At 32.4% G+C, this 17,409-nt stretch overlaps 1 long non-coding RNA gene across 1 annotated transcript; it reads left to right on the top strand.

Annotated features, from left to right (window-relative positions):
* Window positions 1-1,117: 1,117 nt before the first annotated feature.
* LOC140610553 (uncharacterized) lies at window positions 1,118-15,628 on the top strand. The gene is made up of 2 exons (XR_012012160.1): window positions 1,118-1,590; window positions 15,420-15,628. It is a non-coding gene; the product is annotated as an uncharacterized lncRNA (long non-coding RNA).
* Window positions 15,629-17,409: the final 1,781 nt, after the last annotated feature.

The following is a 17,409-nucleotide window of genomic DNA, read 5'->3' on the forward strand; positions in this document are numbered from 1 at the left end:
CAAGACAAGCCTTTCTTCTTCCTGCACAAGCTTATAGCCTTACTCCTTTCTGGAGGTGATTGACAGATGAAATTCCTTCATAGAACCCAATGAAAGCCCTCATCAGTTCCACCTAATCATCATAAAACACTCTCAAACCCTGGATTATCCAAACTTAAATAACATCTGTGGTGGACAATGAGCACTAGCAATCTAGTCAAAATCTAAAATGATTTTAAATAACTATTAGGAAATCACAGTATGAAAAGTACATGTGAAGTAAAATGAATGTGACATGTGTCCATATATATAGATACAGATACATAGGAAAAGAGCTAGAAGTATGTTTTGTTTTTTTTTTTAAGATTTTATTTATTTATTCATGAGAGACACGGAAAGAGAGGCAGAAACACTGGCAGAGGGAGAAGGAGCCCAGTGTGGGACTCGACCCTGGGAACCTATCAGGGATCAGGCGCTGAGCTAAAGGCAGATGCTCAACTGCTGAGCCACCCAGGTGTCCCTAGAAGTATGTTTCTAATGATTATTTTTAGGTCATAGAATTAAAAATTATATTTTCTTTATTTTTTATTTTCTCTAATGTTACTTTCATAATGGAAAAAAGAACTTGGACTTAAAAGAGGAATTAGTGAGTAAGAAACACAGAAGATAAAGCCATAATTATATTCTGATTTAGGATTTTTTTTATCAGTGTAGTTTTGCCTAAGAAAGCTTTTTTTTTTTTAATTTTTATTTATTTATGATAGTCACACAGAGAGAGAGAGAGAGAGAGGCAGAGACATAGGCAGAGGGAGAAGCAGGCTCCATGCACCGGGAGCCTGACGTGGGATTCGATCCCGGGTCTCCAGGATCGCACCCTGGGCCAAAGGCAGGCACCAAACCGCTGTGCCACCCAGGGATCCCTAAGAAAGCTTTTAAACTATGATCAATTTCTTTATCTTCCATGATATAAAATGAGGTGAAATATTAGTCAGCAAGACTGAAGAGTCCATTTCTTCTCCAAAAGGAAATATGACTGTCCCATCTAGATGGTTCTAGAATCAAGAATGTATACTATCTTGGAGTCTATTTAGGATTATGATGTTTTTACAGTCTAGAATTTCCCTTTTACTATATTTTCTAAATGGCCATTATAACGATTATAGAAATTTCTACTGGATAGATACCTGTTACCCATCTTAGTCATTGTTTGGACGATGTTATTTTTCTTAGCAAAGAATTATGAAAATAAGAAGGCAGTGTTATGTCTTCACTTTGAAGATTACTTGCTGAATGAAGAATTCATGCTTTTAACTACACAGCTGTCATAGCTATTTATGAAAATGCACTCTCTTTGTAGCTTCAATTGTTAACAAAATTAACAAGACAAATACATTTTGTGCTTCACCAATCTTTCTAAATTATCTGTTCAGATTAACAATGAGAATTGAATGAAAAGGTGAATGACGACAAGCTAAAAATAAAATTTTAAACCACAAAAAACCATGGGTTTCTGTAGCAAGGAGCTACACATTTATGTACACTTATAAATGCTTTTATACAAATATTTCTACAATAAACTTATTTTCTTCAAAATAGTTTGCCATCAATATGGTAAGTGACACCTGCTTTATTTTTCTTGGTCAAAATATGTGTTGATGCTTTGAGAATGGAATTAATTCATATAAGTATCTGTGCTTGCCTTGCTGATATATAGAGAAACATACTGCATTTTGCTTTTTAATAACACTTGCCTTAATGACACTTTATAGTAATATGAAGCAACTTAGTTATTTTTGAAAAATGAAGAAGAATTTCAAAGAATTTAAATTCAAAGTTATGATAAAGATTTATTTTTAGAACAATGGTCAGTAACATAAATGAGGCTGAAAGAGCCATGCAACATACATAAAGTTGCCAGATTTAGCAAATGAAAATACAGGACACCCAGTGAAATCTGAATTTCAGATAAAGAGTGAATACTGCTATGACCTAAATGGGCCATACTTATATTAAGAAAATATTCACTGTTTATCTGAAATTCAAATACCTTCATGAACTGAATTTTTTCTGACAACCCTGAGTGCACAAGGATTCTTCAGTCCCTATTGCCAATCTACAGAACTCCATATTCTTGGGCTATATTTCAGTTTTGGTTCTAGAAAATTATTATACTAGAAATTTAGAGCAACTCAACTGTGTTCATTAACATACATATGAAAGGAATCATCACTAAGATGTATCAGGCTCATTTTAATTTACTTTAAAAAATAAGTTGCTTTATGCATTAATCTCCTTTTCAAAATTTATTGTTGCTCCCCATCACAAAATAAAACTTCTAATCACTATAGCATAGATTTTATTCAGTAGGGTTTAACATCAAAAGGGATGAAATGTGTTGATAACAATGATTTATTTCTTTTAATGAAACAAGCAAAATCATGTATCTATTATTGCACCATGCATTAAAAAAATAAAGCTTCTCATATTCCAAGATGTAGGTTATGTCAAAAACAAAAATGTTTTCAAATAGTTATGTATTCATTTACCAATATATGAATAAAACATTTTACAGAGCCCATGAATTCTTTATATCTCACCCAGTGTTCTGTTGTTAAGCAGACATTGCTTCATCCTTGAGTATAAGGATTTAATTTGATAACTTGGATGTTTTATCTTCTGATATTTACAAACTTCACAAAAGTATAGTTCTTTTATTGTTTTTCTTTAGGTTATTTTAGAGATGTGTAAATCTGTAACTGTGATAATGAAAAGGGAAAGGCAATTCACTTTGTTTAACTCACTTATATTCAATTTCATGAGAAATAATATTTCACATGAGGTAAATTCAAGATATTCAAGTAAAAACATAGATGTTTAATGTTGTTATATTTTTACAAGCAGATGTGTTATATTGTCAGGAATATGGTGCTAGAATTGTTTGCCTGGGTTCAGATCCCTGAGTTCAGTCTAGATGCGTGAATTTGGGGAAGTTACATAAATTTTCTATGCTATACTTTCTTAATCTGTATATGGGAATAGTAATACTTCTATGAGGGAGAATGGAGATGAGATTTAAAAGAATTAATTCTTGGAAAATGCTTAAAACAGTAAATGCATCCTAGTTAAACAACTAGTTTTTATGTCATTACCATATTTTTATATTCTAGTTTATATATGTTTATATCCTAGTTAAACCACTAGTTTTTAAGTTATTACCATATTTTCAATTATTTTGCAGCTAATTGCAATGAATTATTGTAAACACATTAATTATTTTACTTATACATAGGTTTGGCATGATAACATCAAACGTGTGAAACAAAACTACCATACTTCTTGATTTTGAAACTCAGAAGTATTCAAATATCCAATCATCTGAACAAAATACTTTAGGGACTTGTCAGTGTAAGAGGTTAAAGTTAAAACTGTTATGGAGTGTTATCATTTGGTGGAACATAGTCAATTGTTGTTTAACAAGTGTCTACTACATTTCTTTGGGGTTTTTTTTGTTTTTTTTTTTTTTAATTTTTTTTTTTTCATTTCTTTGAACTTAAACATTAAGCAGAAATGATGTTAGCACTCTAGATTCAAGAAATGTAATTGTTCTGGACTAAATCCAAATTGGGATAGTAAAACAGTTCTTAGATGTTTTTGAGTAATGATCCCACAATAAAACTTCACATCATAACATAAAAAGATGTTACATAGTTAACTTTTTATGCTATCATAAAAGTCCCATATTTCTTAAACCACATCAAAATTATATCAGTACAGGTTTTAGATTACATGACATCTAATCACTCTGTTGGAACGATTTTAAAACTTTTGATGTTTTTTAAATGTACTGATTTTTTGAGGTGTGTGTGTGTCTTTCATAAACATAAGTGAGAATATGAGCAAAATTGAGGTATTTCTATATAGATATTAATAAACAGATACTCATATTAAGTATTTCCTCTACATAATCTTGGCTTATTGTTGTTGCTCCTGTCATTGTTATTTGATTTCCTATCATGAGATTGCATGGTGGGTAAATATGATGCCCAATGAAGCTTCTGAAGCATCCACCATGACAAGGACATTACTAGTATCTCATCTTCTCACAAATAACTGTATGGTCACTTCCTGGCATTAGAAGAAAATTAGTAAAAGGCGATTCATTATACTATTGACAGCTACTGCTCCTGCCCCAGACCAAACATCATCAGGAACTTCAGAAATGATCACAGGTAGTGTCAAGTAGGAATGACGCATGAACACCCTCCCCTAAGAGACTCAAGATAGTTCATTTCTCCTCATATCAGCCTTACTGAACCACAGTCAGAAGCTCAGGTCTCTAGGATAATCCTTCTCTATCCATAGTTTCTAAATCCCCTTGTTTGACCCAGTCCTTCTCCTTACCTTTCCTGAATATCACAAAAACTATTTTACTTTCTTATACTCCAGATCTATGATTGGCAAAGTTCTTTATGTCCCTAATACCCTTTAAAGTTCTTTTCTTTCTCTTCTTGGTAGTAATTAATCTTCTGAAGACATCACCTCCTTCTAGACCTCTCAAATGGAGGATGCTCTTTAAATTATAATTATTATTCTCTTTATGGTCCCGCAATGTGTAAAGGTCCACTGCCTCTTCCAATCCATATATCTTCCACTTTCAAAAGCTTCAGATTTCCTGAGTATATTTCATCAGATGCAGTATCACCCATCTAGTCTGTCAATGCTATTGCCTTCAGGTTTCCTGCTTATTTTTGCACGGTTATTGCCAATCACTGAGCCCTGCTTTCCTCTTCATTTCTACCCCCACAATTCTTGCAAATCTGTCATCCATGGACATGACTCATTAAGTAACTAGTTATCTCAGGTCCTTGATTTCGCTTCCCACTTTCCTTCAGCTACTCTCATAGACACACCCAGAGACCTGCTATCGTAAAAACTCCACCTCTTTCAAAACTTTGCTTTCTATAGCCTCAAAATCCAACTATCTCTTCCACCATTCTAGTTCATTTATCCTAGGAATCATATTTTACCATTTTTCACCAGATTATATACCCTAGGCTTCTAACATAAGGTCTTTTTTCTTCCATTAGTGATCATTATTCTTTTGCTTTTCATTTCCATTCCTTCTATGAATTTCAACAATCACTGAATTCAAATATTCACTCTCCTAAAGTTTCTGGAAATAATCATACGTTTAACTAACTGGTTTCATTTTAAATTCAAGAAAATAAACCTCAAGTGGGTAACTTTACCAAGCAATCCAACTGTGTCTCAATTAAATGTGTTTTGTTTTGAATTCAGATAACTCTTTTGTATCTTCAGGTTTCTCCTCAAACCATGTGAGTCTCTTCCATTCTTCATTAATAGGTGATAAACTTGCTTCAAAATTCGTTTGAAAATGGATCCCATCAGATAAGACTTCCATCATCATGTGATCATGTTATTTTTATTTACATGTGGCTCCATATTCTTCATCTAATTTTACTGTGTAAAATTGTTTGGTTAACAGCTGTCAAAGCCTATTTCTTTCATACTTGCTCTGGAACTCATTTTTTCTCTATTACTCATAAACTGTACTCTAGCAGTTACTGGAAGTGTGCAAATGTGTATATTTGATCACATATCTCTCTTGATTTTCTGTGTCATTTCTTTTCTTCTATTTACTGAAAAAAACATTTCACATGAAAAAGTGCTGAAACTGCCTTTCCTTCCAATGACATTTTAACTTACCTAATCCAGTTTCCACCATACTGTTTAGAATTCTTGTGAAGGTCAGATATGATTTTCAATGCCCAAACCAATGGAAGTTGCTTTGTTTGATTGATTGATTGATTGATTGATTGATTTAGCTTTGTCTTCCTTTTAAGCTACTGCTCAATAGTGTTTTATACAATTGATCTTGAAACAATTCCTGATATTCTTCACTGGATGCTACTTTTCCATATTCTATAATTCTAAAAATTCTTTTAAAAATAAATATTTAAAAAATAGCTTTTGAATAGATTGAATATACTAGGAAACATCCCTGGGTCCCTTTTTATGTATTTTCTTTTTCTTTTCTATCTGCATTCTTTCCCTAGATCATTTTACCTACATTTAACTTCAACCGACATACTTGTGACTCTCAAATATATATTTTACCTCCAATGTTTCTTAATGATCTAATTATATATGCAAAACTTACTGCATAATTGTTAGAGTTTGATGTCTAAGTCATCACAAAATAAATGTCAACAATTTTTGAATTTATGTACCAAATTTTATCCTCCATCATTTTTTTTGCCATTTTATGTATATGACCTAGCTAAGTTCTAGGATCCTTCTCTCTTCCTCTCCAATGATATCACCCTAATGCAAAGGACTTTGTCTTGTGGATAAGCATATCTAATGTCAGACGCAATAGATGGTACGTGATAGTTACTACATAAATATTCTCAACTAAAAGAAAGAAATTCTACAGGGTTTTTTTTAGAGCTGTTATTTCCTTAAAAATAAGAAAAATTAAAGAGTTGAGAGGTTTTAGTTTTTTGTTGATATTCATTAAGTTGCAAGAAATAAACTTGGATAAATCTTTAAGAACGCTTTTGATAACAGTAGGTCAAAAAGTACATACTGCAAGGTTTTGTATAACAACCCAGTTTTGATATAAAAAAATCCAGGTTTTCCTTTTCCTTTAGCAATTTTCAGTGTGTTCTTTTTATCATTGTTACAACTGTCATAATTCCCAATATCACATCCTTATGTAATAATTATCCAAACAAGAAGCAAAGAGTGATGCAATGTTCTTTCTCCTTGCACTATTATAATATGAAGAGCCCGCTGGTCTGTGATATTCAACAGATAACACAACACCTTCGCATAAGTACCTTTGACCCAGATCCTCCTACTTGCCTCCCTTCAGTTCCCTCCCTCCTTAACTGATATGCTAGACACCCCACATGTGTTATTTGATTAAATGACTCTTTCAACATACTGTGACAAATTTAATGAAACAATTTTTGGGGCGATATCTATGACTGTCAATTAGATTTCATATGCAATCAATTAGTTGAACTCCTACAGTTATGTAGCCTCTTTCTAACAAACAAATCCTTTTACTTCTATAATTCTGCTGCTTCTCCCATTACTTTACAAGCACCAAACTTTAGTTGGTGAAGCACTCTTCCCCAATGGTGTGAGCATTAATAAAGTATGATATATCTTTTTTTTTTAAGATTTATTTATATTTATTTAAGAATGAGAGAGTGAGTAGGGGGAGGTAAAGAGGGAGAGGGAGAAAGAATTTGTAAAAGACTCCCCCCTGAGCATGGAGCCCCATGCAGGGCTCCATCTCAAAACCCTAAGAACATGACCTGACTGGAAATCAAGACTTGGATGCTCAACCAACTGAGCCTACCCAGGCAGTCCTAACCTATGATCTCTTATGCTTGCTGCTGGTCATAGCATTAGTGAAGCCATCCCTCTTTGTGTAAGGAACAGTGGAGCTGGATTTGATTCCTTTAGGGTCAAAAAATACAGCTACTCTCAGTTTTTCCTTCCATAATCAAGAAGAAAAAAATTATTTCAAGGGTCCTCAGTAGCTTCTCCTTATTTTTCATCAGCTATATCAAATCATCACTCTTTGTCAATAATTAGCAAGGGGAATGAGATTGCTGGAACTGAGTTTGGTCATGATTAACCTTTTAGGGCTTACCAACTGGAAGGAAAAAGAATTCTGCTAAGTAATCAGCAATGTCTGATACAATTACCATCGAATAGGGATTCCGAAATTTAACAAATAAAAATACAGGATAACCAGTTAAATTTGAATGTCAAATCAGCAACAAACATTTTTTTTTTTTTAGTAATAGGTTTAAATGAAATTATTTAAGACAATTATGTTTACATATAATTGTACAAAAATTTATTCATTGTTGATCTGAAATTCAAATTTAACTAGATTTTCTGTATTTTTCCTAATAATCCTACATTTAGCCAAACTGTGAAAAAGCAATTTTTTTTTCTTATATCCCAAATGATTTTTAAAATCCCTTTCATTCTATAAAATATTTGTCTCCCAGATAAGCCAAAGACTTCATACTGACACTAGTCAGGACTTCCTCTTTTGCCCCCTTTACAAGCATTTCCTCTGCTCTTATTATTTTGTATACAGGTTTGTTTTTATTTTTTTCTATCAAAAGCAGTGTGATGTTGAGAAAATCATTTAGGAACTAATTTCAGAGCTAGAACTAATTTCAAACTTAGTTGAACTGTTATCTATGTAACCAGGGCTATGCCACTGTTAAAAAGTATTTAAGTTGATATGAGATTAAAGTCATCTAAGATACCTTTTAGAGGATACCATAGGAATATATTGTATCATTATTATACAATAAATACATACCAAGGAACCATTCATTCTGAAGCTTGAGAATCAAGAGTTCATTTTGCACAGTATTAATTTCTCCACTCACAAGATGTATGTAAGAGCTTCATGAAAAACAATATTGTTAATATTGTAACAGAAGGAGTTTCAGACTTCATGGTAGCTTCCAAGTGGCAATGCCATCAGCCATTTCATCAGCTCTTAAAACACACAAAGTTCAGAGAATTGTCTGCTCTGCTTATACAATATATTTTCTACCACCTGCTTTCCAAGAAATAATACAACCATTTAACCATTATAAGGAGAATCAATGTAACCAAATTCACATTGCTATAGAATTTCCAACAAAAACAAAAGGAGCAGTGACATCAAAATTTTCAGATGTTTCTAACTCCACTCTGCAATATTTTGTAACAAGGACGGCTTTGCAGGGCTGATTAACATTCCAGCTAATATTAGCAAACCTATCCTCTCAGGATATGATATTATCTAAGTTTATCCCCAACAAAAGTGTAATGAGCATGCTGTTAAATCAAGGAGCTCTCACAGATGGCCACCAAGGGCACTAGTATTTTTGCTAAGTTTATGTTATTATAGCCCTGCTGCAGGAAGGCATGATGAGCCTCTATGATTCACCTCATCAGGAGGCAGACTACCTCTAATTTTTACAATTTTTAAAGAAAAAAGAAAAGTTAAGAGAGAGGGGACACAGGGGAGATAGTTTCCTTTCTGAACCACAAAGAAATTTGATCTAAGAGTCAGATGATTTAGGTACAAAAATAACATTGTGGAAAAGCAATAAACATTTGACAAAAGGGAAATATAGTCATCTAGAAAATGTTAGTTTACATTTGTAGTTTTATGTACCTTGAGATTTTCTACTTTCTAGTTTTTTTTAATTTATGTGGTTAAAGGCCATATTAAACTTTTACATACTTTTATCTTACACACACAGCTAAGGGCAAAACTATATTAGCCATTAAAAGAAGATAATAGGCCAACCAGAGAAGATGTTATGGAAGGGAAACTACTTAGTATGATATTATGATGCTGGATTTATGTCACTGTAAGTTTGTCAAAACCTATGGAATATATACCACCAAGATTGAACTTTGGGAGCTAATGACGTGTCAGTGTAGGTTCATCGACTATAACAAATGTACCATTCTGGTGAAGGACATTGGTACTTGGGGAGGTTATACATGTATGAGGCAGGAGATATATGAGAATCTCTGTAGCTTCTACCTTATTTTTTGCTATGAACCTAAAACTGCTCAAAGTCTATTAGAAAATCTATTAGTGTAAGAAGTCTAAAAAACATCTAGTCTATAACTATAGTCTTAACTTTGGCATATTTGATAAATATGACCTTAATAACCCAAACTGTCATACTGATATTAAATGTGAAATTTTTTCTCAAAATTTTAAGTTGAATATATATGTATATTAACTCATAATATATTAAAAAATAAAGTGCATGCTTCAACTTTGAAACAGAAGATCTTTGAAAAAATAAGTTAGCAGTAGTGGGTAGGGGCAGCATACAATCTTTATAGAATATCATAAAATAAGTTCATTTTTAGAAGTTATACAAAATGTCACTTATAGTTTGCTTCTAAATATTATTTCCAAGGATAATGCTTGAAAATTGAATTTTAATTTGGGTAAATGTTCACAAGGCATGTTTTTCCATGGATATAAACACCATTTAAATTTAGTGCCAGTTTGCCATTACTTTCTATTCAGAACCAATAAAATGAGTTGGGGTCAGTCCCTTTCAAAAAGAATGAAAACTCAAAACATTAATTTACTTTCTTATTTATTCTTCAAATTCAAGATTAATAAAAAATGACCCTTTGCCTTCATTAAAGTTGGCTTATTTAAATAAGTATTGCAATTAAATTCTAACCAGCGAATATCAATTACTTGCAGATTAGGAATGAATTTATTTAAATCACTAGGGAAATTGATCTTATATGTCTTCTCAAACACGATAAGATTTTCAGCGTTTATTTCATTTGGATCAGATGAAGATCTGGCCAGCCACATTCCCTTTACTAATTTTCTTTCCTAGCCTTGAAAATTACGTTATATTTTTGGCCAGGTGTTTTAATATATTTTAATATATATGTACTGCTTTAGTAGTCTAAGCATAAATTAAAGCATAATCACATTTCTTGACACTTCTTTACAACAACTTCCTGATAATGCTTTATCCTTAGAGAGTACAATGATATTAGAGTTGGTTCATTTATGGTTTAATAGAATTTTTTGAAAATGGCTTTAAAATTATCTTTAATGAGTTGATATTTTCATGAGGCAGTTACAAATAGAATATTTTCTTTAATGTAAGTAAAAAAAATCAAAATCCGATTTCTTAAAGCTAATTATTTTCAGAAAATGCCTTAGTATGTGTCATGAAAGTTGTATTAAATAGTGAACAAAACACAATCCCTTTTTGCTGCTATAAATTGCTTACTTTATAAAAGATTAATATTCAGGGAGTTCTAGGCAAGTAAAAGAAACAGAAAATAAGAAAGAGTGGGATGGAAAATGAGAGTCAAAAAAACAGAAAAAAATAAACTAGTTCACTTGAGGAATGGTATTTCAATTGAGAAAATATTTTCTGTGATAATTTGGTATTTTTAAATTCTGTATATCAGTACATATTTATTATAATATTTTTAGTTGTCTCTGTAGATATGATTTGTTATATAATGTGTGTTTCCTACAAATAACTAAAAATCTAAAGTCAAAATACCTAAATAATAAAGGTGTTTATTATCTCACATAATAAGCTCTGCTGGCAAGTTCACATCCCAATCACATTACTAAGAATCCATGTTCTCTCCATCTTCCAGTCCTCTCAGCCTTAGTAGGCTTTTACTTTCCTCCTGGTCCCTCAATTGCTACAGCAGCTCTGAGGATCACAACCATGTGCACTATTCCTTTCAGGCAGAAACAAACAAAACAGTCCTTCCACCTTCTTGTTAAAAATCAAAATATATTTCCTATTTGCCCAGAATATTTTTCTCCAATGCCTCATTGATAGAAATTTTGTTGCATTAGCTACCTAATTTAATAATTGGAAAGGGAGATTAAAATTACCATCATTGCTTTAGATTAGTTAGGATTCACTCCAGTGGCTAGGGCTATAGATGACATTTTTGTGAGGCATGCAAAAAAACATGGGCACATAAAACAAATCAAGGGGCAATTATTGAGAGAGAAGAAAAAATTGCCATTAGATAATCAACATCAGAGTCTACTGCCGTGCAAGTGTAACTCATGCCATTTAAAAACACTAAGAAATAAGTTGAAAGTATAAATGAAAAAAAAATACAGGTGTTACATAATGTAATTATTTTCATCAGGGCATATCTTAATAATCAAATCTCATTTTTTAACTTTAATTTATGTTATATAATTGAAGCATGACGATTTAAGCTATGATCAAATAAGAATACTTTTCTTTCTCATCACAGCTTATCTAAAGTAGTCGATTATTTGAGATGTGTGGACCAAAATGACTTTGACTCTTTAGAATTCAAATCTTAATAAGCAAGAAAAAAGAGGGAAGGAAGGAAGGAAGGAAGGAAGGAAGGGAAAACTAGAATCCTTCTCTTTCTACAGCATAGCACTTATTTCTTCCTTAGTTTGTGTTCTATGCCACAATCTCTTTATTTATTTTTAATTTAATTTTATTCTATTCTATTCCTTCTGTTTCCATGTCCTCTTTTACTCTCTTTTCTTCCTCTCTTCTTCCTTTTCTAAGGTATTTTTTGCCTATGAATGTACAAGCCAGTCTTTTTATGTATAACACTGGAGCAGTACTTAGTTAATCAAAATGATAATAATTATAATGATGGCAACCTGATAGGAAGAGGAGAATTATTATAATAATTTATGTGCCAGAGATTATACATGCATTATCTCATTTAATCCTACAAGTGTTTGGATAAGTTGATATTTCTCATATTTACTGGAAAGGAAAATTATAGGTAAGGGGATGTGACATCCTGCCAAGAATTACAAGGTTAGTATTTCAGGGAGGTATCCCAAAGCTAATATTCTGGTCTACTATACTTTTGTGACTTCCATGGTAGGTGGTCAGTTGAGGATACACAATTCAAATTAACTATGAACTTTTTGGTAGGCAAAAAGTATAGGATTGGAAGAAAACTGGAATGGAAACATTTTGCCCACTTCTGTTCCCACATAGATACTCCTTCTTAGTTAAGTCTTTTGGGATCCACTGTATTAACTGACACACAAAAGAACTACTTCCATCAACATGGTAGTTGTTTTTCTTCCCAATTGCCAGATAGGGAATATTCCTCTTTAGTAATTTCCTACTGCAATAAAGTCTACTGACTTCTCAGTAATTTCCTACTGCAATAAAGTCTACTGACTTCTCATTGTTAAAGGCCACTGTCATGAAGCAAACATGTCTTCTATTTAAAGGAAGAAATCTAAGACTGATGAAATTCTGGAAGCAACTAAACATCAAACATAGTTCCCAGTATTATTCATATCAGTAAAAGTGAAGACCTTTTTAACTTGAAAGCAGGATTTACATATTTTAACAATTAGTTTACTCTGTGTGTCTTGAAAGCATATATGTTCCATTCATATTTGAGACACCTGGGGCTTACATAAAAATTAAAATGGACACTAAAAATTGTTAATGGAAGTAGTGACAACAATAAAGCAGTTTCCAGTAGTAAGTGTCAAAAAATGTGGACCAGTCTATCATTAAAGGCCAAGGTTTAAAGCATAGTTTTTGAGTGTGTTTTGAAAGTGAATTTGCTCATCTCAGACCATAGACCTTTCTCGGTTAAGACTTGGTATGGAAATTATTCTGGTGAAATAATAATCATTATGATAATTAATTGATTGCTTAATATGGGGAAGAGACCTAGTGAAGTATCATGTATCATTATTACACTTCTTTCTCACAATAATCCTGTAGGATGAGTAGGGATATTTCCCTTATTTTAGAGGATAAAACAGGAAAAAGTTTAGATAGAATGGTTTTTGGCAAGAATCACAGAGGTAAATTGTGTAGCAGGAGTCAGAGCCCAAGTCTGAAGTACCTAAGATCTCAGTATCTTCAGGTTTTTGTTTTACAAAAATAGGATTTCTCACATTCTCATCAGATTTAGCCAGAAATTCTTGGTTTTTATGAGAAAAGAAAAGTCAGATTATCAGCAGCTCTGGCTTCACCTCTGCTTATCTCCATGTCTGTTTTTCTCCAACAACTATAAGTGATTACCTAAAGCTTGCCAACGCCTAATATCCTTCTCAGCAAAGTGTTTATCCTGTATTTAGAAGTAATATTTCAAATACAAACACAAATGATTCAATTTACCAAGTGCCAGCTATTTGACATATGTGTAAGGTGTAATTTTATCTTTTAAATAGGTGAGTATCAGTACCCCTTTTTGATAGAAAAGTAAAAAACAAGACTCATTAGAATTAGGTTGCTCAAGATTACATGGCCTCATTCAACATTTAAAAATAGTTTTGAGGGTCTACCTAACTCCGGACTAGTTTGTGAGATTTCATTTACTGCACAAGGGGCTTTGTTTCCTTTCACTTTGAAAGGGTGTAGGCAATCAGGCTTATTCTACCTCTTTCCACTCAGCCATTTTCTTCCCCTACACTAATAGTCCTTGAAATTTCACACACAGGCATAACTGAAGTATGTGAGATGTTTTTCTTGATATAAAAATACGCCTAGTGGTAGGTGAAGAGTTTGTGCATCTAGAAAATGCAAGTTGGTTCAAGAAAGAAAAGTAATAGCGAATTTTTCTGAGTATTAGTTGAACAACCATCCTGTATCTTCCTTGGGGATACACAGTAGCAAAAGCACTGCTGTGTTTTGTTTTGCTTTTAAACAATTTCAAAGACATTGAAATTGAAAACAAATTTAAACTCACATAATAACAAGTGAGGTTGTTTCATATCATTGAGTTTTAATGTTATTAAAATAACTGTTTAGGTTGACAATGACCTTGGCAAAGTGCAAGAGTAATTTTGACATAAGGACACATTGATAATGTGTCATTCTATCAGTTAAGTCCGTAATTTCTCTTGATCACCAATGGGCAGTTCATTAAATTAAATGATGCTGCAGTAGAATGAAGCTGTTGAAAAGATGAAATGTTCTAAAATTGTATCTTGGTCTAATATTGTGAATACAAAGTTCATATTTTTGCATGTAAATAATCCAAGAACTCCAAGAGGGAGAATAAAAAAAAATACCTCCATTATTTGAATAATTTATATAAGACCAATCCATTCAGCAATTGAAATTTAAAATTGCATATAGATATTGAGTGGTATTGTCAAAGAAATATTTATTTTCTGTGTAATTAAATACCTGCATATCCAAATTAGCTTTTTTTGTTGTTGTTTTAATTTTTGAGACCAGATGCTTAGTACAAAATATTTCCTATTCTATTAAACAAAGTGTGAGTGTGATTCTTTTTTTTTTCTTCCTTGTCTTTTTATTTTCATTATATTGGACCACACAAAAATGTCTTAGAAAAACTTGTGTCTTTTGGTATTTGGAAGTGCTTTCTCTCTACGCCTCATGGATGTGCCGTAAATGACTCTCAGTGATGAAGGAAATACTCTCTGTGTGCCATTCAATTGGATAGCTGCTAGCCACATGTAGTATTTCAGCACCTGAAAGAAAACTAGTATAACTAAGGAAGACATAGTCACATGTGGCTAGTGGCTATTGTATTACAAAATGTGAGTATAGATGACGATAAATATCCCCTTGAGACATATACATACCCTTTATTTACTTCCTTTATGCCCTGAATTGTGTGTGTATGCATGTGTGTGTATATATAACTTTGTTTTCTCACTACTTTCTTTGTATCCTTTAGTATGTCCAACAATGATTCCAAGCTCCTAGTATTGACACTTATGTGCCATATTATGCCAGGGTTGATCTGTATGATTAATGGTATATGATAGAACCTATGGTATGTCAATTCTGAGATTGATTTGGACTGTGACTTCCATCTTGGGCTATTTGCCTCTCTATTTTTCTCTCAAATAGCTTGTAAAGAACTGAGACTGACCAACAACCACATTAGTGAGCTTAGAAATGTCTACTTCAACCCTAGTGTGATCCAGAGTTGGCCATGGACCAGGCTGACAGCTTGATGGCAACCTTCTGTGAGACACGAGGCTGGAATCACCAGCTAAGCAGCTTCCATATTTCTGGCTCTCAAAAACTATGAGACAATAAATGTTTATTGTTTTAAACTGTTATGTTTGGGCACATTTGTTATGAAGCATAGATAAATACAGCAAGCCACCTGTTAATCTATGTATGTTTGTATACTGTGCTTAATGAATTACTTTATTATTAATTCTAATATCTTTCACAAGTAATTGCTTTGTATTTCCTAGATAGGCAAATATTTGGTCTTTCAAAAGTGGCATCTACTCCGCACAATGCTTATTATTTTTATTTCATCTTCTTATTATATGTTCAAGTAAGTATCAATGAATACAGTGAAATAATAGGGATGACCCTAGCAATGTGATTATGCAAAATATAATATCCAGTGCAATAAGAAATAATCAAAAATGAATTTGAGATATTATCAAATGTATTTTGGTATTCATTGAAATAATAGTTATTTTTAATCCTTACATTTGGTACATTGAAAGACCTATGAGTTATCTTATATTTTTGGAAAAAAAAAAACTAGGTTTATTTTTGGCAACACAAATATCTGAATATTTTCTGTTTAAGCAAATGAAAGTCTTTTAATTTAGAAGTTATTATTGCATCATTAAATAATATCAATATTATTACTTCTAAAATTTCTTGAACAAGTATGCTTAGCAGGTGTTTTTTTTTTTTTTTTTTTTTTGTCTTTATGGTTGACACAAATGAATCCATTCTACCTGGAATTAAGGACTATATTTTCCATTCTTTCATGCACATACTTTTGTTATAGCATCAACAACAATGTTATATTTACAAAAAATTTTAACAAATGCTTGGACAAGGAGCAGGTTTTTGAAGGACTGGATTGTTATTTGAAGATATCATTTTTGTTTATTTATTTTTTTAAGATTTATTTATTTATTCATGAGAGACAGAGAGAGAGAGAGAGAGAGAGAGGCAGAGACACAGGCAGAGGAAGAAGCAGGCTCCCCACAGGAGCCAGATATGGGACTCAATCCCGGATCCCGGGATCATTACTTGAGCCAAAGGCCACTGCCCAACTGCTAAGCCACTCAGATATCCCAATATCTCATTTTTAGATCATTCAATTTTACTATATATTGGAGACTATCTTCCAGATTGAACATTTAGTTATCTTTTGAAGATCCTTTTATGATTCAGAATCATAAATCAACATTGGAAAACTTTCTTAAACATTGTTCCCTTGGGAAATAAGATAATCTATTCATTCATTCATTTATTAATTTATTTATATTTGAGTATAGTTGACACATAATTTTACATTAACTTTAGGCATACAACATAGAAGTCTGACAATTGCAATGCCAAATTATGGAATATCTGTCTAAACAGTTTCACAGGTAAATTTAATAAGACTGAGGTCAATAAAAGAAGTAAAAATGTCACCATTTTACTATCACAGAAAAGAAAAATCAAGTTCCAATCAACTAGTAAATGAATTTCTTTCTCCAAAGTACGCGGTATTGAATTAATAAAGGCAGTGTTTTTACAGAATGGGGTAAGAATTAAATCTGCCCACTATCTCGTACATTTTAGGGAAAAAAATTTCCATTTTCCCTGTTCCTTAATTTCCTTATTATATATTCTTTCTATACTTCCACCAGATACTCATTTGTTCTCAGCCTTTGGCAGTGACTGGAGTGCTTGTGTTCATAGGCCATGGATTGTATTTCTCCATTTCCACTTTGTTACATGACTCAGGTAGAAAAAACTATGTAGGCATTGGAGATTAGAAATGATAGTTCCCCAAATCCTATGTACTCCATAGTCAAAGTTCATCGTGTAGGTGGTGATTCCCACAGAAACAACAGATAATAAACATATC

The sequence above is a fragment of the Canis lupus genome, chromosome 2 (assembly GCF_048164855.1).
Source record: "Canis lupus baileyi chromosome 2, mCanLup2.hap1, whole genome shotgun sequence".
NCBI lineage: Eukaryota > Metazoa > Chordata > Mammalia > Carnivora > Canidae > Canis > Canis lupus.